This window comes from Diabrotica undecimpunctata, chromosome 7, assembly GCF_040954645.1.
Source record: "Diabrotica undecimpunctata isolate CICGRU chromosome 7, icDiaUnde3, whole genome shotgun sequence".
Lineage (NCBI taxonomy): Eukaryota > Metazoa > Arthropoda > Insecta > Coleoptera > Chrysomelidae > Diabrotica > Diabrotica undecimpunctata.
Window position 1 is genome coordinate 109,833,539 of NC_092809.1, and position 22,339 is coordinate 109,855,877.

General features: G+C 33.9%; 1 protein-coding gene across 1 annotated transcript in view; it reads left to right on the forward strand.

Moving 5' to 3' along the window:
- LOC140446596 (uncharacterized) overlaps positions 1-22,339 on the forward strand; it is an 86,815-nt gene that overhangs the window by 25,435 nt on the left and 39,041 nt on the right. The gene's annotated exons all lie outside the window — the stretch shown is intronic.

The window sequence follows — 22,339 nt, forward strand, 5'->3', positions numbered from 1 at the left end:
TGGCGACTTTATCTTGGTCTATTCTCTTAAGCGTTCCTAATTCCTAGCATAGGCTTTTAACACAACGCCTACCACTGCAGTTATGTCACTCTGAGACATTCTTTGCTCCACAAGACCAATAATCTTTCCCCTTTGCACATCCGTTAACCCCACATAAGGCATATTTTCGTTTTTGAAAGCGAAAGCTAGTTTATTTAAAAGAGGTAAAAAAGAAATAAATTAGACTTACTCACAATCAGTTTAATTTTACTACCTAAGACGACCGGTTTCGCTTTCTAAAATTTGGTATCCCTTAACCTCAAACTATCCCTTATGAACTATGAATCACCAATCACTATATAATAACTCTTGTGCCGGAATGTAAGTAGTATTTGTTTTATTTCTAATTTATTACAATTCAACAGATTTTTTCTCTTACCAATTTGTGGGTTGTTACTCTGTCTGCTAATGCAATGTATGCATATTAATTAACACAGACATGTAATATTGGCATAATTACTAAAACCTTTTTTTGATCTATAACTTTTTTGATCTTTATCCTTATAAGACAGCACCCTAATATGGGCTTTTTATAATTTCAGCATTTAATTTACTTTGTGCCACTGACCTGATGATGCTTTGCAAATTTTAGAAAGCGAAACCGGTCGTCTTAGGTAGTAAAATTAAACTGATTGTGAGTAAGTCTAATTTATTTCTTTTTTACCTCTTTTAAAATGGACTCACACAAGCAACACATTCATGGTTAGTTTATTTATTTTCGTTCAATTTACAACTAAAACAAATAATCTAAACCGTGCCGGGCAATGTTATCTGATTGTTTCATTGGTTTGTTTATTTTAAATAGAAACCCTTATTCTTCGCAACAATAACAAGTTTTTTTCAAAAGAAATAAATATTAGTTTGAAATACATGGTGATTCCATATAAGTTTGGTTGTGTGCATTTTATCCTTCTGGTAGGACGTCTTTAAAAAAGTATGTATATAATATGTACAAGTTGCTCGTATAAGGACAAAATTGGTACCAATGGATACGTCAAGAAATTTGGTCTATTTAATGCGCATATTTCGACTTTCTAACATCGGTATTAATGAAGTTATGGCAACTCATGGAGTATTGTTCTTTTTGGACTGAAATTCAATTCTGTAGTATGCCATGGCAAGTCCATTTTAGATGACACTTTAATTGTTTTATCGGATATAGATAACAGTGAAATGAGAATAAAAATAAATTTAAAAGAAGAATAAAGGTAAGTAATCTAATTCTAAAATTTCCTTGGATTAGCTTAATTATTAACTTTTTTCGTACATTCTTCTAGATCAGAAAGAAAACAGAAAACGAATAGATGTCCCTAAACATAGTACAACAAAATCAACAACCAACGATGTGCCAAATACTTCTGGGAATGATGAGTGTAGCATAATTGATCAAGGGGTTTTTAGTCTTCATCTTCATTAAGCGATGGTAAAGATAAAAGTGCAAGTGACGTTGATACGGCACAACATGTGACACAAGGTTTTTGCTAGTAACAAATTAATTGCACACGATACAACTTTCAATATAATATCAGTATAATGACGCTAAATATAAACCAAAATTAAAAACTGAAACTGACAACATAACAGAATTAGAGTTTTTTTTGTTATTTTTTCCCTTTCAGGGTTATTTCACTAGACTATTTTTAACTGATAAAACGTCATAGCAACGCCAAATTTCCTACTGACAAAACTCATTTCTTTCCGTGATTTCTCAGCGACAAAATTATGACAGATCAGTCACGAAGGTGTCTGGTAATTCTACTGTTGTCAGTTTGACAAACGTCATTGAGGCGTAATTAATTTTGGACAGATCTAATGAATCCAAACGAAAAATCAAGATTTGGATGCCAGTCAGGTGAAGAAATCAAAAAATTGGTTTCGGAAAATGTCTCATTGAACACGCAGAGGTCCAGAAGTTTTATTGGGGCGCAATTTTCGGAGTTCCTTCCGGAGAAATTTTACGCTTGAAAGATGTACTATCATAACGGAACTAGTAAAAATTCTCGAGATTTATGCCTTGCAACATGAAAAAAGGCAATGGCGAAGACTCTTAAGAGTCGTCTGCAACGTCAGTGAGACTACAGCAAAAATGGTACGAGAAAAGTATTTTACGGGTTAAAAAATTTTTTCACAGATATATCTTTCAAATGTGCAAGATCGTCCAGAGATACTAAGCGGAGGCAGCTTCAAAGTGTTCAAGAAAAAAGAAAACTCAGTTCAAAAGCATTATCCACCGAAGAACTATTAAAAATCATCCAAAGCTACGACGAGGAAACCCCCGATATCAAATCTTTTGTGAACATGCTTCTTATAAAACGGAATATATTTAAACCCGGGTATAAATTATGTGTAGACGAATCAATGTTTTCCTGGTATGGAAAGGGTAATTATGATCCTGATGGAATGCCAGCTGTTATTAAGATACGAAGAAAGCCTAAAGGTGTATAGGTTGTGAATGTAAAACTCTTGAGAGTACCATATTATGGAAAGGTAAACACATGGCTAAAGAGAGATTGCAAAAAGAATTAGGCGCTGGAACTGCCACCACTCTACGTTTAACGGAACCATGGTATGGGTCTGGCTGTAGAGTTGAAGATTCTTGGTTTGTTTCAGTGAAAACCACAGTCGAACTGCATAAACGAAGTCTGTATTCTTTAAGTATTGTAAAAACAGCTACCAAGTAATATCCGTTAAAGACAATGAAGGAACAATGCCGTGAAAATGTCGGGGGCACTGTTTGTGCCACCGCAACAGTTGATAATGTGAACTTCGTTAGTGTAGGGTGGACAAATAAAAAATCCTTACTTTTATTGGGAGCTGTGGTACCACAATTGAAGGCGAGCCTAACAAGAAAAAACGTATTAATAATGAAAATGGAATTCCTTATGTAAAATAAGTACCCAGGATTAAATTGGTCGAATAGTATTTTAATGGCGCTCCAACTATTAATATCCACAACTATATAAGACAGTCAGGTTTATCGTTGGCACAAGTTTATAACACATAGAATTGGAAACACCGAATGTACGCCTCACAGCTTGGTATTATAGAAACTAATTCTTTCTTAGCCTATAAATACTTTAGTAAAAAAGACTTTTTAACAAGAAATTAGGATTACAGCTAATAAAAACTACATGGCCAAGCGATCAAGAAACGCAAATGGTTATATACAAAAGACCTACTACAATATCTAATAACAATGAAACTCAACCATGTATTATAAGCATTGAGCAGCGAAAGTGATAAACAAAGAGTACAAAGAAAATGTGTAATTTGTTCTCGAATTAATCATAAACAAAGATCGAGTTTTTTTATGTGAAAACTGTGGAATTCAATCGGTGTTATGTGCTCCAACGACAGTTCGCAATTGTTTCGCATACCAGTTTATTTTTTAAATAGATTTTACATAATTTAGTAAATGTTTATGTTCTTAAAACCTCAAAGATTACTTTAAAAACTAATAAATGTTTTTGTAATTGCAAATGAAATTACAATAATAACGAAATACCTAAACGGAGCTCTAAAATTGTCCAACAATCCACTCTACTAATTTAGATATAGTTGTAGCATTTTATGACTTAATTTCGTTGAGAACGACACCGCCGACATGGCATCGAGATCATTCCGTTGTGCCAGAAGAGATTTAGACAAGCTAGACGAATGAGAATAATGAAAGCATGTGTTTTATTAACATTGTAGACACATAATGACACAAATCTGGATCTTAAACGAGAGGAATGTGGATTATACATTGCGATTAACAGTTTTGAGGAACGTGGTGTTTTGTTTTTGGTATTCTGTCAGGTAAATATCTATGTTTATATGTTAGATAAGTGACGATAAATCTGCAAGTTTGTATACAGAATTTAGTGAACGGTGTGGCATGTTACTGTGTAATTGCAACTATTTTAAATTGTATTTGAAGTATGTAACAGCAGTTTTGATGTTATTAATACGCTATTACTACTATTTTCGTGAATTAATGATATTTTTGTGATTAATCTATTTGTTAATAAATTATTAACAAATAATTATAGAGGCGCAAACATAGACTCAGATCAATGCCTAGTGATTCAACATTGAGAATTGAGAGCTAGAATTTTAAACACCAGTAAAGAAAATAAAATGGATAAAAAAATGGAATGTGCCAAAGCTGAGAGATGCGACAATTACAGAAAGGTACTTGGAAAACCTCACTAACAGGCTAAGGAACCAAAATGTAAATGAAGAAGGCCAGACAGATATAGACTCCTACTGGAACAGAATAAAGGAAGGCATTAAAGCAACAGCGAAAGATGAAATAGGAACAGAAATTTGTGCCATAAAAAATCATTGGTTTGACGATGAATGCAAGAATGCAACAAAGGAAAAAAATGAAGACTACAGAAAGCTGCTTACCCGACGAACTAAAACAACTGTAGATAATTACCAGACAAAGAGAAGAGAAGAAAAGAGGATACACAGAAGAGAATACGAAACCACTTAAATAAAGAACTTAAATATATATTATAGAAAACTTTAAAAGTGAGAAAAAATTCAGAGCATTCTATAAGAAAGTTAACATCGACAGACAATAATTCAAGGCAACCACAAGACAATGCAGAAGTCAGAATGGCGACCTAATAACAACAAAGAAAGATGTATTGAATATATGGGTGGAATAGTTTAATCAGGCACTTAATATAGAGGAAGAAGAAGAAAACCTGGAAGACTAAATAGATGAGGTAAGGGGAATAGGCGGGAGGGAAGAGAAACCACCAACGATTCTTAAAGTTAAAGATGCAGTTAAAAAACTTGCCAGAAACAAATCACCCGAAATAGATAATCTCAGAGCTGAACTACATAAAGAAGGTGGCCATGATACCATAATGGCTTTGCAGCAGCTTATAAAAGAAATATGGACACAGAAATCCCTCCCCAATGATTGGAATATTGGAATACTTTGCACTATACACAAAAAAGGAGATATGTTTGAATGCTCTAACCACAGACGAATTACGCTTCTAAATGCAGCGTATAAAATATTTTCCACAGTACTATGTCACAGTATGGTACCATATACAGATCGGATAGTAGGAAAATATCAGGCTGGTTTCAGAGGTGGTAAATCGACAATTCATCAGATTGCAGCTCTGAAACAAGTTTTGGAAAAAACACTGGAATATGGCATTGATACTCATCACATTTATATACTACAAAGCAGCTTACGACTCTATGAATAAAAGAGAAATGTTTAAAGCAATGAAAGAGCTAGAAATATAAAATCAGTTGGTAAATTTAACAAAACTAACTCTTGAAAAAGTTGAATGTAGAGTACGAATTCAGGGGGAACTGTCTGAACCTTTTAAAATAAATAACGGGCTGCGCCAGGGAGACCCTCTCTCCTGTATACTGTTCAATCCTGGCTCTGGAAAAAGTACTACGTATGTCACAAATCACAATCACTGTTTCAATACATAATCTGCAAATCCTGGCCTACGCTGATGATATCAATATAGTTGGGAGAACGAAAAACGCTGTACGAGAGGCGTATCTAGCATTAAAAAGAATCAGCTACAAAAATGGGTTTAGTAATAAACACCAACAAAACGAAGTGTATGAAAATAAGCACGCAACCACAAATCCTACGACCACTTGTTATAGAAAATGACGTCATCGAAGCAGTGAACCTTGTATACCTGGGAGCGCTCCTTAACACTGAAAATAATACTACCCCAGAGATAAACCGCAGAATTTGCACCGCCAACAGATGCTATTTTGGGCCCAATCTCCTCTTTAAATCCACTATTATATCGAGAAATACAAAAATAAAACTCTACAAAACAATAATACGCCCAGTCCTAACATATGGTTCAGAGACCTGGACTCTAACAAAAAATAATGAAAACATGTTCAACAGGATATTTCGAAAGAAAAGTACTAAGGCGGTGATAACTATATGGAGCAGTGAATGACAATGGAGTGTAGAGAAGACGATAAAACTTCGAACTTTATAGAATATACCAGGAACCTAATATCGTAAAACATATTAAGATAGGACGTCTGAGGTGGATAGGGCATATAATGGGGTAGAACAAAATGAACCAGCTAAAAATACGCTTCTTGATAGACCTATTGGTCAGAGAAGAAGAGGAACACACAGAACAAGGTTCCTTGATAACATCGATGAAGACATGAGAAATATGGGAATACGTGCTTGGCGGAGAAAGGCGATAGATAGGGATGCCTGGAGAGAAATTTTTAAGGACGCTAGGACCCACGCAGGGTTGTAAAGCCAGAATGATAATGAATAGATTAGAATTCAGCAGAATCCTTGAGCCACAAAAAATACAGGATGGGGAGTTTAGACGATTGTTTAACGATGACATAAATAACCAGGTAAATAATACATTAATAAAGGACATACTAAAGTAGAAACCTACAAATACAAGACCTAGAGGGAAACCTAAGTGCAGATGGGAAGTTCAGGTCAGAGAAGATATCAACAGAACGAAAATAGAAAGGAATAGAGCTTAATCACCAATCGGGCGACTTCACACAACCTTAGAACAAGAAAACAAAGAAAAAGCGGAGTGTAATGCCGCCAAAAACGGATCAGAATAGCTCATATTAATGGGCGGCTTATAGTCCTGCCCAACATATATCTTAAGATCTTAAGGTTATGACATTAAAACTATATGAAGTGCGTACACTCTACAATAGTCATCCATGAGAAAAATAGTTTACTCTGTATGTATAAAGTAAAAAGAAACAATCCTTTTCTATATTCTAAATTAAGATCTTAGTTAATTATTACAAAATAATACTGGTGTTTCTTAAACGATGTCTTCATCGCAAACAAAACAAAGTTATGATTGACATAAGGAAAAAATAATGCTGTGGGAGTAACAAAACGGGAAATTATGAATATTAACAATTTCTTAAGTTAGCCTATTGTCACATACATTCAATTGTTCTCGGTGATATCATACTCATTGAAATAAACAATGCTAGTATATTTCTTTTAATATTAGCGTGAGTTTTGTTTTGATTAGCTGTATGATGAATATATAAATGTACTAATTTATTTAAGAATATATAATATATCCACAATGAATTGTATATACAGAGTGAAGCAAGTTTCTGGCTTCGAGAAATATGTTAATATGGTAAAAGTCAGAGTTAGTTTTGACAACATTTTTACTACATATATGCAAAAATCCCTAATGAGCCATCTGTTGGAGTTGTTTTTAAAAGTCATCCACAAAAGAATTTACCGGAAATGCAAGAAACCAATTGCGCCCAATCAGTTTGGATTTGTGAACGCCGTTGGTACGAGCGAAGCTTTATTTAGCGTGCAGATATTGTTTCAGAAATGTAGAGATGTTAGTTGTGATGTTTTGCATGATTGACTACAAGAAGGCTTTCGATAGAGTCAGGCATGAACAAATGATGGAAGTGCTGAATAGGACAGGGATTGACGGAAGACCTAAAAAAAATAGCTAACCTGTATTGGAATCAAACAGCGGTGCTCCGAATAGATGGAGAATATACAGATCAGATCAAAATCTTAAGGGGGGTAAGACAGGGGTGCATAATTTCACCACTGATATTCAATCTGTACTCGGAGCACATTTTTGAAGAGGTTCTAAAAGATATTGATGAATGCATCTCAATAAATGGAGTCAAGCTCAATAACCTGCGATATGCAGATCGATACAGTAGTGTTTTCCAATACCATGGAAGGGCTTCAAAACTGAATGAACAAAATAACGGAAACAAGTAGAACATATGGACTGGATATAAACACCAGCAAAATTAAGTTAATGATCATCAACAAGGCAAACATAACTGGAGCAAATCTGTATATGAACCAAATGAGAATTGAACGTGTCTCACAGTACTACTTGAGAACTATAATCAATGAGTCGTGAGACAATACCCAAGAGGTTAAATGTCGCATCGGAAAGGCAAAAAGTACATTCTTGACTATGCTGTGTTCAAGAGTCATGACCTTACCCTAGAAACAAAAATAAGGCTTCTTAAATGTTACGGGTACTCAGTGTTTCTGTACGGAGTAAAAACGTGGACATTGAAGGCGGAAACACTATTAAAACTTCAGACTTTTGAGCTATGGTTATACAGAAGGATCTTGAAGATACCATGGACAAAGTCACCAATGAAGAAGTACTACGAAGGATGAACACTGCAGTAGCATGTAAGTTGCAGTACTTGGAACATATAATGAGAAATCAAGGCAGATATGAGCTACTCCAATGCATTTTGCAAGATAAAATTGAAGGAGAAAGGGCCCCAGGACAAAGAAGAATATCCTGGCTTGCTAACCTGAAACCATGGTATAGAAACACCTCAACACAGCTATTCCGTGTAGCAACCAACATAGCCAGAATGATCGCCAACGTTCAGAAGGGACAGGCACCCTAAAAAGAAGATGCAAAAATATTTTTTTATTATACACAATTTTCTACAAATATATAATGCTAATACGAACTGACTTAAGCCATATTACTAATACAAGACTCGTGTTAAAAAATACTTTTTTTTGCTCCTTTTTCATTTATTGCACTTTCGAACTTAAACTTTCTGTGTCTCTGTGCTTCTATGCTTTCCTACGAAGCAGATAGTAGCTACGCTTTCATCTGTTTGCCGACCTTTTAATGCTCCATGGTTGCTTCACCTCGCATCAAACCAAACAATTGTCGTACTGGTACTAATCACTTCTGTTATGTACTCTTAATCCTTATTTTTAAATGGTTTACCTGAAACGACGTTGTCGTTTAATATTATGCCTAGGTAGTACTCCTCATTTATTCTAGATTTCTGCTTATCTGACAGAGTGTCATAAGAGTTTTGCTTTCCCTCCGAGAGCAGTGGGTCCTTATCATCGTGTACTATCAAGTGGAAACTAAGAATAGCTAAGAAATAGAACAGAAATAAGAATAGCTAAGCTAAGAAATGTGATAACTATCCATTTCCTTACATCTCGTGAAGGGATCATAAACAAACAATCAAATAAAACGTTGAAGCAAGAATCGAAAAAAATGGGCAAGGCCTTGGCCTAAAAGAAACTCGACAGCAGGTTTATCCGTTTATTACTTAATTTAAATCACAAATATAGACATAGGGTATTGACAAAAAATATTTTAGGTGTAAAAAGGTCTATGAGACCAAACTTCCAAGGTTTAATTGCAATCTACACTTCAGTTTGTTTATCATTGCATACCTTTAAGTTAATATAATACTTTGTGAAACCATTGCATTTTGTTCTCAAAAAAGTTGCAAAACTAAGGTCCTAAGGACCACAACACATGGCAGTATCTATACCAACACAGTTTGTTACAACTTCTTTCCTTTATTACCGAACCAATAGGTTCGAAATCTCTATTCCATCGACCGTGTCCCGTGAAGGGAGAAAAAAGAAAGTTTCAAAGTATTAAAGTTGCAATCATTGTTCTTTCAGATTGGAGATCTTATATTTAGTTCTACATTGACCTTGCTAACGTTTGGGTTACCCTAGTATTTTACATAGTACTCAGTGACGATGCTTTGTTTAGATATACAATTTGCTCTGTAGTCATATCTGCAGAGAGATAATTTTAGTCCTCAGAGAGAATGTTTCGTTTCCTTTGTATCAATTTTTTTAGGTTTGCATTTCTTAATTATATGGGTCGTCATTAGTATGGCTCATAAGCAAGTTAGCACTCTTCTTTACGGTAATTTCTCCAATCCATTCAGGGGCCTCTTCTAATGAAGGTTGGCGATGACTTTTGCAAACGCTTACTTGTCTTAAGCCTTTCTTATTGATGACTGGACGCCAGTCCATTTTATTCGTAGCTCTCTTCGCAGATATTCTTGGCACCTCTTGACCTGTCCCAAGAGGCATTTAATCCATTGGTTTCCTATTTCTTTCTGGATGCTAATGTCCTTGACCATGTTCTTAGTTCATCCGCCTTGAGGGGCAATTTCTTAATCCTTGGACAAAAGAGTGCGGCCATACAGACATGCTCGTCCATCCGAAATGGTTGGCCAATAAGTGGAATATTGTTTATACCGGCAATCATTCGGTAAAATTTTCACCATATCTGGTTAGCGTCACTTAGTCTAGCTCACAGGTCGATGAAGTTAGCTGGGAATGTGGCACTTTAAGCTATAAAAGACTTGTTTTTGGACTGCCAAGATCATATACCCCACCCAAGTTAGCATAAGGAAAAATATTCCAGAATTGTTCGTTAACGCCATAAACATATATGGAACAAGTGTTTTACATGACGAAATGACACCCTGGATATGTACAATCTACAAATGTTTGAAGCTGACTTGCTTGTTTAAAATATATTATGTTTTCCCTTCGGTCTTGTAGTCAAAATATCAGTAAATAAAACAAGTTAAAAAGAAAGATTGGACAGCCGTTTATTTAACAAAGAATGTAACAATTAATATTAACAAATTAAGTTTATTATAACCGGCAAATTATTTATATTTAAACATTTTATGTACCTACATTCCCTAAAAGACAATCGAAAATAATCCAGCTGTTATGAATACAATTCTGAATTCAAATCATGAATGTGTTGCTTGTGTGAGTCCATTTCAAAGGTGAAAGAAATAATAAGTTAGACTTACTCACAATCAATTTAATTTAACTAATCGGACGACCGGTTTCGCTTTCTACAATATGCAAAGCATCTTCAGGTCACGATACAAAGTTAAAATGCTGAAAACAATAATCCCATATTAGGGTGTTGTCTAATAAAGATAAAAACATAGGTAGGTGATACAAATTATATAAATTACAGTAATTATGCCAATATTACATGTCTGTGGTTTGTAAATGAATAAAATAATAATAATAAAATGTTTAAGCAGACAAGGTAAGACCCACAAATTGGTAACATCGTCTATTAAACTGTAATGAATCAATAAATAAATGAACAACTAAATAAACATTACTTACATGCCGGTACTCTATTAATTGATGGATCCATCAATTAATAGAGTACCGGCATGTAAGTAATGTTTATTTAGTTGTTCATTTATTTATTGATTCATTACAGTTTAATAGACGATGTTACCAATTTGTGGGTCTTACCTTGTCTGCTTAAACATTTTATTATTATTATTTTATTCATTTACAAACCACAGACATGTAATATTGGCATAATTACTGTAATTTATATAATTTGTATCACCTACCTATGTTTTTATCTTTATTAGACAACACCCTAATATGGGATTATTGTTTTCAGCATTTTAACTTTGTATCGTGACCTGAAGATGCTTTGCATATTGTAGAAAGCGAAACCGGTCGTCCGATTAGTTAAATTAAATTGATTGTGAGTAAGTCTAACTTATTATTTCTTTCACCTTTTTAATTCTGAATTCCTTTTACGAGAATTCTACATAAGCTAGAAGTCTCCCAATCTGTTTTTAATGCTATTCACATTAAATTTGCAAGTATCTCTACTAAAATTATAAACACTAAACCAACCAAACCATAGCAAACCGAGGACGTCGAATCGAAACAATAACATACCCAACTATGTAGATCACGTAAATGTGTATCCTAATAACAATTCCGTAGTGAGAAGAGCGACATTATTATTAGCCATTGACTTAGCGAGGATTTCTCCTCATTGTTTCTGTTATTATATTGTGTTCTGTCATTGCATCGCCCGAGAGCTTTTGTACAATTGCAACACAAGAAATATGCCGATGGAATGCCTCTCTATGTGTATCAGAATGTTGTTTGGCAATACTTGTTTGGCTATCCCATTTGGCTTGTGTAGATATGCGCGTTCTCTACTGAACTGTATATATGCGGTTGCCATGTGATATTCTATACCGCAACCTATGTGTTAGGTTGTTATTAATTGTGGCTACCTACCTGTATCGCTGAAACCTCGACAAATACAATACGGGTTTTAATAAATAATGTAATATCGAAATATTGACCGATTGGTTTGGAGTGGGAGAGCTTTACTAAAAGGACATAAAACAACTTATTTTCTAAAATAATCTATAATTCTTTAAATTTACGTATTGTTTAAACTACTCTACATAGATAAGAAATTTTCGTGGAAAACTCATATCAAATTCGACAGACAAGATCCAAATTTAACGTGGTAAACAAAAAATTTCAACTATTGCTTAGAGATAAAAAAATGTCATATACCTTGATATGTATCCTAACTATTCTTACTATATGTAAGTAAAATTCATATACAGTAAGGTCTCGTTTTATGCGCTGAATAGAAACGTTCCACAGAAAAGCACATATAAAAAAATTGCATAATAAAAGACATTACTTGCCTTGAAAAAGTAGGGATACGTCCCGTAGCCTTCTAAAATCACATAAAACCAAGACAAAAACAAAAAAGTTTGCAGAAATTAAAACAAATACGCTACATGATAAATGACTTCGAATATCTGAAAGAAATTCATACAAAAGTTTAAAAAAAGTGGACCATATTGTTTAAAATTGTTTCAAAATATTTTTATTCTATGTACCTATATGTAAATTGTGGAAAGAGAACTCTTTGAATTAATTAAAAAACGCAAGATTGGTTATCTTGGGCACATATTGAGAGGAGCAAAATATGAAATACCACAGTTAATCCTACAAGGGAAGATCGAAGGTAGGAGAGGAGCCGGCCGCAAACAATTATCCTGGTTAAGGAATATTAAAGAATGGACAGGAATACACAATACAGGCAAGCTGTGTCACGCCGCCAAGAACAGAATTCTAGTAATGAGATAGTCGCCTACGCACTTTGGTGTATGGCATGTTAAGAAGAAGAAGATATGTAAATTCTTAGCCATAAGTTTTAATTTGGCTAGACGGCAACCCTGTCAGCCCTAGGCAAAGTCGTTATAATTTTATAAGGTGTATGTTTCCATATGTTGCCATAAAAGCACACAATAAAGAACGTGTGAAAAGATTTCGTTTTACAAGTTATTTCTTCACCCTATCGATCCGTTATTTACCACCACGATTAACCAGCAACCAGTCAATTTAAATCAACAATTTAAACATACAATTTTCTGTATTACCTAATTAACTAACTCTTTCAAAAACACTGATCATCCATAGGTATTATAGGTCCAACATCCAACAATAAAAAAAAATTATAGAAATTCACCATCTAAAAAGAAAAACAAAAATTCACTTCCTTTTCTGGATGTGTTAAAAGAAGACACAGAATATGCAACCAAAGTTTACAGAAAATCAACACACGCCAACAGATATTTAAATTACCACTCAAACCACAACGTAAATATCAAAAAAGGAATCATCAAATAATTATATGATAAAACACCTGCTCCAATGAAAATGCATTTGAGGAAGAAAAAACCTGCTAACAAAGGTTTTAACAAAAAATGACTACTCCTTGTCATTTATAAACAAGGAATTTCACAAGATTGAAGAAAGGAAAGAACAAAACACCATAATAATGTAGAAACACTCACAAGAAGATATTCCAAGATGACAATAATACCATATATAAAGGGCTTATCAGAAAAATTGAAAATGATGGGAAATAAGTACGTCACAAAATTCAAAACAACCAATACACTGAGATCTATCCTGTCCAAAACCAAACCAAACAACATACAAGAAAGATAAAAAAACTGCATCTATAAAATACCCTGCTAATGCAACAATTTCTATGTGGGAGAAACCGCAAGACAACTAAGTGTCAGGATAAACGAGCATGAAAAATAAATCAAGAACAGAGACTTCAACAAACCTCAGATATACAAACATGCCTGGGATAACGAGCACAGAGTACAATGGAAAGATGCATCAATAATCATGAAAGAAACAGACATGAAAAAGAAAAAAATCAAAGAAGCAGCTCTCATTCTACTTAATGAAGAAAAATGTGTAGCAAACATATCAGCAGAATGTAGCAGGCTTTGGTTGCCAATACTAAAATAAGAAATAAACGTTAAGAACATACCAACAATAGCGAATTAAAAGAAGTCGTAGACATCATCTGCAATTATACACAATACATATATACAACAATACACAAATATATAATATAACCAACTTGTTGGTTATGCATTTTCCCGTACTTTTTTTAGTAATACTTTTCTGAAAACGATTTCCGGAGTGGAAATCGAAATATGAAACTTTATTTAAAAATGTAATTTTCATTTACAATCAATTGTGCACATAAAAATAATATTTATGTTTAAAGATATTATTTCTCATGTCTGATTATTCGCATAAACACATATTTCTATTCGTTTTTGTGACTATTTATGTTTATTCATATCGTGTCGATAAACAGGAAAACAGGGGAACCTGTTTACTTTACTAGTATTGTTGTTGAAAGTAAATTAATAATTATTGATGAACTTCGTCTGCAGGTGGATGTTTTCCTAAGTGGTCTCGTTCTAGAACGTGTTTAAAATACCCTAATTCTTCAATACTCTTCCAGTTTAAATCATAATATTTGTCTATAAATTTTCTAACCTCAACTGCTTTTTCTTGTTTTATTTGTAAAGTAAATCGTTTCCTTTTAATTTTACTTGATTTTGACTTGCTTTAGAGGGTTTTCAGACGAGGATACTGTATGCGAGATACTGTATGCGAGATACAGAATTTTCGATGGCTACTGTATCGGATTCACGGGCATGCTCGTCAGTATGAAAATAGTAGCAGTGCAGTGCGGTTATATTTTTGGATTATGGATGTAGAAGAGTATGTTATGCTGTGGTACATATTAAATAAAAAGAAAAAGAAACTGAAAAGACGACGTAATTTGTGGGTTCATCGTATTGTAGAATTAAGAGAAACCAAGGGAACGTATAATTTGCTGTATCAAGATTTATTGCAAGATCCATCGAAGTTTTTTAATTATTTTCGAATGTCTGTGAAGTCGTTTGAAGAACTTCATCAAATTTTAGAAACTCAATTGAGTAAAAAAGACACAACTATGCGTAAGTATAGTAAGTAAGTAAGTATTTCGTCAAAATAACGGCTTTCTATGACTTTAAGTTAAAGTTAAAGTCTATGACTTAAATTTAAAATAAATCTGTGTACTTATCTCCAATTTGTAAATTGTTTACCTCGCCCTAAAAAAAATGACCGTATTCCTTTCACAATAATGTAGTTTTATATTCATTAAATAATCAAAATTTCAATTAGCAAACTTTTAAAACTAAACTGTATACGTAAATACCTATGTATTTATAATAAAAACATATTTATTTCTTACCATATTCATTTTACTGTACTGCAGTCATGGCCTTAAAATTGTCGCACATTTGCTTAGAAATTTCGACCCAGCACTGCTGCTTTTTATTTCTATTGCAGTAATCTGGCGATGCTGTATCCCATAGACAGGGATTTGATTGTACCAAACAAATAAATTTGTCACTATCAAATACAGTACGCTCCAATATTTAACTATATTCAGAAAACAGTCTTTCTTTCGTTGCTCATTCACAATTATTCGACAGAAAATCGCGCGTCTATGGAATGTGGTGCAAAAGTATTCGTGTCTGAAAGCATTTTTTTCCAATACAGTCCCGTTTCATCAGCGTTAAATACTTGATCGGCATAATACTCCCCATCTTCAATAATTTTCGATAGCTCCTGTGGAAATATTTTTGCTGCTGCTCTATCTGCTGTAGCACTCTCTCCTGTGATCTTGATATTATGAAATTTATTTCTTTTTATAAACCTGATCAGACATCCTTTGCTAGCTGAAAATTTTTTACCAGCTTTTGAAGTGGAAGTTGGTGGTGACTGTGTCATTAACTCATAAAACTGAATAGCTTTTTCCTGGATTAAATAAGCACTTACAGGAATTCTCCCTTGAATTAGTTCCTCAATCCAAATTGCGATGTCTCTTTCTGTTCTTTCGAACAATAGATCCCTTGAGTAAGATGAACATTTGGCGATTCATTTTGTACCAGAAATTAAAGATTTTCTTATAGCAACCTCAGTCTTCTTAATTGCTCTTACAGTTGATTCGAATAAATTAATTTTTTTTTTCCAATTGCCGTAGTTCTCCTTTTCCTGAGCGATCTAAAATCTGACATCTCGATGTGAATAGTTAATATTTAATTACAATAGTTAATAATAGAAAAAGAAAAATAAGTGAAAACGGACTATGTTAGTGGATCAATTTTAAATATTTTATATTATTTTACTATCTTGTTTATTACCTGATTTAAAAATTGGGCAGATATAAGAATGCTTCCATAAACTTAGAAAAACTGATGTCTTGGTTTTTGATGTCTTTTCATGACCTATCCATGCGTATCAACGGGATCTTACAATACTTGTTAGTAAAGGCTGTCCACGGAGTATTTCCTGGTCATTGTAAATTATCTGGCTGAAGATGGCTATAACACATTGTTGATCTCTTAGAGGCATGTACCACGTTTCAGATCCATATAGCACCACTGGTCTTATAATGGTGTTACATATGTAATGTAAAAATAGACTATTACACAGATTAAAATAACTCCAGAAGAGCGCGGTGGATAATTCATAGACAACCAAAGTAGAAAAAGTAAGGATATTCACAGAAAACATTGAACTGTAATAAAATAGATTGTTAAGAAGCTAATAATAAAATTTTAATAAAAGAGGAACCATGTGTATTAAGTTTCATAAAGTAGGTTAGAATAGAATATATATGAAATATATTTAATATAACTAGAATTACCCTTTGTAAACTAACAGTGTTATACCCTCTTCATATACAACTAACTCCGCCGTTGTAAAGAATTAGACACAAATGTTGCAATATTCAAACTAATTACTTTAACTTTAAATCTAAATCATAAGAACATTCAGGTCAACGGAAAAATGTTAAAATATCTATTTATACTGCATATTAATTTTGCGCGAGTCATAGATTATATTAATGCAAAATTTATATGTGAATCCATATAATTACTGCGTGTTTGTGACAACCCCAAAGGAGCATATGAATCACCTTTTATTAGTGGACGCGTTGAAAAGACTTCTAAGAGATCATTGAGTTGGCCGTGGTTCAAATGCACTGTCATTAGTGTAGCGGAAAAAGGCTTTCCGAGAATTTTAGAAACAACTTTAATAAGCTTTTAATGTTTATAAGTGCCATAAGATAATATAAATATAAAATTTTATCAAGCGACGACACCTCATTAAACATGTTGTTGAGGTAAAATTCTTGGAATGTCGGAGGACCAGATCAAATAAAATAATAAAATATATATTTACACATTGGGAATTTTTAACATGAAATCTGCATTGCTTCGTATACCAGTATTTTAATATTATCTTGTTGAATCTCTTTGAATCATTTGTAAAAAACCGAATATTTTTGGAACCAGATTCTTTTTAGTTGACTCTTTTCTCTTTATCATTACCATCGTTTTTATGTGTCTAGTTTCTATTATTTGCTAATGTTTAACTGTTGGTTTCCTTGTGCTGTTTAATTCTTTAGTCTTATCTCTTCATAGTTTAACATAGGCAAGCTGTCATGATTAGTAAGTTGTTGATTGTCATTGGTTTTTCCTTGCCTTCCTCATCGATGTGCAGACCACTTTTTGTGGATATCAATTACTTAACTGTCTTAGACAGTGCATAACTCTTTCTCTATCTCCAATGGCGCTACAGCCCTAATCGAGCCTTGGTCACCTCCAAACTACGCCTCCAACCGCGCAGATCATCTCCAGGTTCTTACATCCAGTAAATTTTTCCTCCCACCTTTTCCCTGGCGTTCTTTTTGGTCTTGCGCCCTGCATTTTACTATCTAGGGCTCATTTCACCTTTCAACCTTTCGGTCTCCATTCTCACTACATGACCAGTCCATCGAACTTTGGTAGAGTTCATTGTTGTACCTGGATCCCCATACTCCGTTTTTGTTGATAGGTCCAAATATCTTCCTTAGGACTTTTCTTTCAAATACTTCCAGCATTCTTTTAATAGTTTTTTGATAATAGTTTTGTATAGCCTGATTTTCGATCCGCAGTGTGTGTTTTTGTAGCGGAATAAATGGGCGAGTGAAAAATAAGCTTTATTTGCATTTAAGTACTATTCTTTATGAATTTCTGACTTTTCTCTCCATTCGTGCTTAATGCAACTCCCAAATATATGAAATTGTTTAGTTTCAATATCGTGAGTGTGTTTCCCTTAACTATTGCTGTGTTAGGTTTTTTGTCTCTAGAATATTTACTTCTAATCCGGTCTTTTTTGACCCTGTTTTTATTTGTGAATAAAAACTGATGTCATCGCTGATGTCATTGGCATAGGCGGCAATATGTACTAATTTATTTGTTAGGAGATTAGCTCTTCCTATATTCAACTGTCTTATCACACATTCTAGAGTCTGGTTGAAGAGTGTCGTTGCCAGTCCTCCTTGCTTTAATCCTTTGACTATTGAATAGTTCTCAGTGAGCTCATTCTGAGACATAACTACTGAAGTTTATTGCTTATGTTCGGTTTTAAGATCTTCAGTTGATACGGCTCAGTTTTCTCGCAATAACTGGCTATTGTTCTTTGTCTTCTATAAGTTGTACAGAGTATTTTTAATATGAAATGAAAAAGACAGAAAAGATTTTATTTCACGTTCAAAGCGTCTATGTATCTATTGATACGTATTTCGACTTAAAAAGTCTCATCAGAATAGTTATTCATAGCCGTTCTTAACGTGAAAAATAAAATTCTCTGTCTTATTAGAAGTAACAATAACATGACTTCGTTATGGACGCAATAGCGACATCTGATAGAAAAATCGGTAAGATAGTTTCGAAACAAATTCAGATTTCTGCTTTAATCTGGAGCGTTCTAAAAATTGCAAGACATGACCAGACGATGATAAAGATGTTAAAGAAGACATGGGGAATCTAAAATTTGCATTCCACGACATGTCTATTCATCTAGGCAGAAATCCTAACGAATTTGTTTCTCGTACTCATACAGAGTAGATCCGAATAAAATGAAAAAGACAGAAAAGATTTTATTTCACGTTCAAAGCGTCTATGTATCTATTGATACGTATTTCGACTTAAAAAGTCTCATCAGAATAGTTATTCATAGCCGTTCTTAACGTGAAAAATAAAATTCTCTGTCTTATTAGAAGTAACAATAACATGACTTCGTTATGGACGCAATAGCGACATCTGATAGAAAAATCGGTAAGATAGTTTCGAAACAAATTCAGATTTCTGCTTTAATCTGGAGCTTTCTAAAAATTGCAAGACATGACCAGACGATGATAAAGATGTTAAAGAAGACATGGGGAATCTAAAATTTGCATTCCACGACATGTCTATTCATCTAGGCAGAAATCCTAACGAATTTGTTTCTCGTACTCATACAGAGTAGATCCGAATAAAATGAAAAAGACAGAAAAGATTTTATTTCACGTTCAAAGCGTCTATGTATCTATTGATACGTATTTCGACTTAAAAAGTCTCATCAGAATAGTTATTCATAGCCGTTCTTAACGTGAAAAATAAAATTCTCTGTCTTATTAGAAGTAACATAAGCTTTAAGATTGCTGGAAGAAAGTGGAAGGACGCAAAGTTTAATACCGGAGGAAAGGAGCAAAACTAAAAAACAACACGACTGGCCCACATAACCCTTATACAGTCTACTATAGCTGGACACACTTCAGGAGTTGTTCGCTTGTTTCGAAATTTTAAATAGGTACTGTAAACTGGAGTATGAATAACCAGTAGCCACAAATCTGAGCGTCAGAGCTAGGCATTCTTCAATAGATATAAATTTTAATAAAAATATGTCCCTTCTCCCCATTTTAGCTCCAATACTATTAAGGAGAAAGTTAAAATCCACTAGTAAAATCCGAGTAAAGTTTTTGTGACGTTTTCTTCTGTTTCGTGCCCAGAAAATAGTTGCTAACATTTGGACATTCCCTTCTCTGTCTAGTTTCTTCTGTCACCATTGCTTTTTCTGTTCTTTCTTTTTTATGGTTGTTTGCATATAAATGTAAGAAAAACTGTCAACTAGAAGCTTTCTATTTCGGTTCACCATGACTTGATAGGGTAGACTTGATTCCGTGTTCGGGGTTCGGACCTCTACTTCTGGCTCAGTGCTTTATAACAAAGGGGACGTAACCTTTAACTAATAGTGTCTGTGAAACAACGCAAGCTCTCGAAATTGTTTTGCTGGCCTATTATGCTGAATACAAATATCTCTATAATGCAAAATACAAACCATCTTTATTATTATCATTCTACTGAATGATTAGCTATTGTTCAGAATACAAGGTAGCCCTGACCTGGAAAAATAAAGCAAACTACAAACGTTTTTAAAAAAGAAATCTTAAGGGTTCCACGCAAAGAAGTGCTCTGCAGAAGTTCCGCACTAATCCTGGAACAAATTAGGACATTTATTGGCAAAGCTGCTGTGTATTGTACATTTATATGATATGACTGGATTCAAGCGTCGTCAAAGAGGCTGAAGACCTAAACTGAAGAAGTAGCTGAAGAATAGATTAACCGTTCTATAAGGAACAAGATAACTACATCAAATGCTGTACATTCTAAACAGATAAATAGAAATGAAGCATGCACTTCCTTTTCAGCAATCGACATTCATCAATAAAACATTTCTAATGATATTTTTTATTCATTCTCAGACAATATAATATAACTAAAATTGTATAGACTTCCTTCTATTTTAAAATAAAATTGCAAAATATATTACAAAGATTAAATTACTAAAAATTTACAACTAATTCAATCACTAAGACCTCTTGCTTAAACATTTTTGGGGTAATCCAAAAAAAAAAACATTGTCGCCGCCTCTTCATTCAAAAATATCTGAACAAGTTAAAAGTGATCCCAAGCCACTTATCATACTCACTTTTATATCAAAAATCCAGAAATGATTGTAGCCCATTAAGGAAACCTTTGGAATGTTAATAAATAATTTATATCAAAACATAAAAGAGGTCGTACATCATTTATAAGTATTTTTCTCAATATTAACTAAAGTAAACACACTCAGGCAAGACCTGTGGGAAATACACATGGGAAGAAACGTTCCTTTTAAGATGCAAATATAAATCAAATACACTTTCATCGGATATAAAACCATACAGAATGTAAAGGGTGATGATGGCTTTGTATTAAGTGGTACGTACCAATGTCTACAAAATTTATTTGAAATGTTACATTTAGTTTGTCTAGTTAACAGTCAATCGAAAAATAGTTACGTAGTTAGATCATATTTGACACGTATCTGCAAAAATATGAAAAATATAATATGTATATTTAAAAATAATCAATAAAACATTCAAAACTTCGTTTTCAAAACTTCCACAAAATTTATTATTATATCTTATCACTACAGCAGTTTCGGCAGTACCTTTCTCAAGTGATTTGGTATGTGTTTACACTTTATAGTCTTTCATATGCGATTTGGATGCGAAGAATTTGAAATTCGTCGTTAAAAGAATGATTATGATCTAGAAGGTGAAGTGCGTATGAAGAATCTGTTTTTCTATTATTGAAAGCCCTTTTGTGTTCTGCTATACGTTTGTTAAAAGTTCTACCAGTTTGACCGATGTAAGTTTTTGGACAGTCGACACATTTAAGTTTGTCAGGCCAATTCAATTTATGTGTATATATTTTATTCTTCGCTTGGTTTTGGTCTGTATATTGTTCCTTTCGATTTTCTTGTTTTAATTTAATTTTCTTTGCCTCCTTCCCCAAACTTCAATTTATCCTAGATTTTCTCTCTCTCTCTCTCTCTCTCTCTCTCTCTCTCTCTCTGACTCCCTCCAATGGCGCTACAGCCCAAATCGAGCCTTGACCTCTTCCAAACTATGCCTCCAACCCTGCTGGTCCCGCGCGAATCTTCTCCGGGTTCTCACGTCTACCAAATTTTGCGCGTCAGTCCCACTTCATCCTCCCACCTCTTCCGTGGCCTTCTTTTTGGTCTTACGCCCTGCATTTTACTACCTAGGGCTAATTTCGGCAATCTTTCGGTCTCCATTCTCACTATATGACCAGCTCGTCGAAGTCTCTGCAGTTTAACGAATTATTAGATCGGTGTGTTCACTTCTTCTTCTTCAGTGCCTTATCCGGTCCGGATGTTGGCGATCATCAAGGCTATCATGGTTTTGTTGACTGCTCTGCGAAACAGCTCCGCTGAGGTCATCCCAAACCATTGTCGGAGATTTTTCAACCACGAGATACGACGGCGTCCCGACGCCGACCGATACACACCCGACGGTGTGTTCACGCCTCTATCTAATTGAAGTTTATTTTATGCATTTTTACAATCCGGCAACATAGTAGCGTAGGAAGATATATTATGCCATAT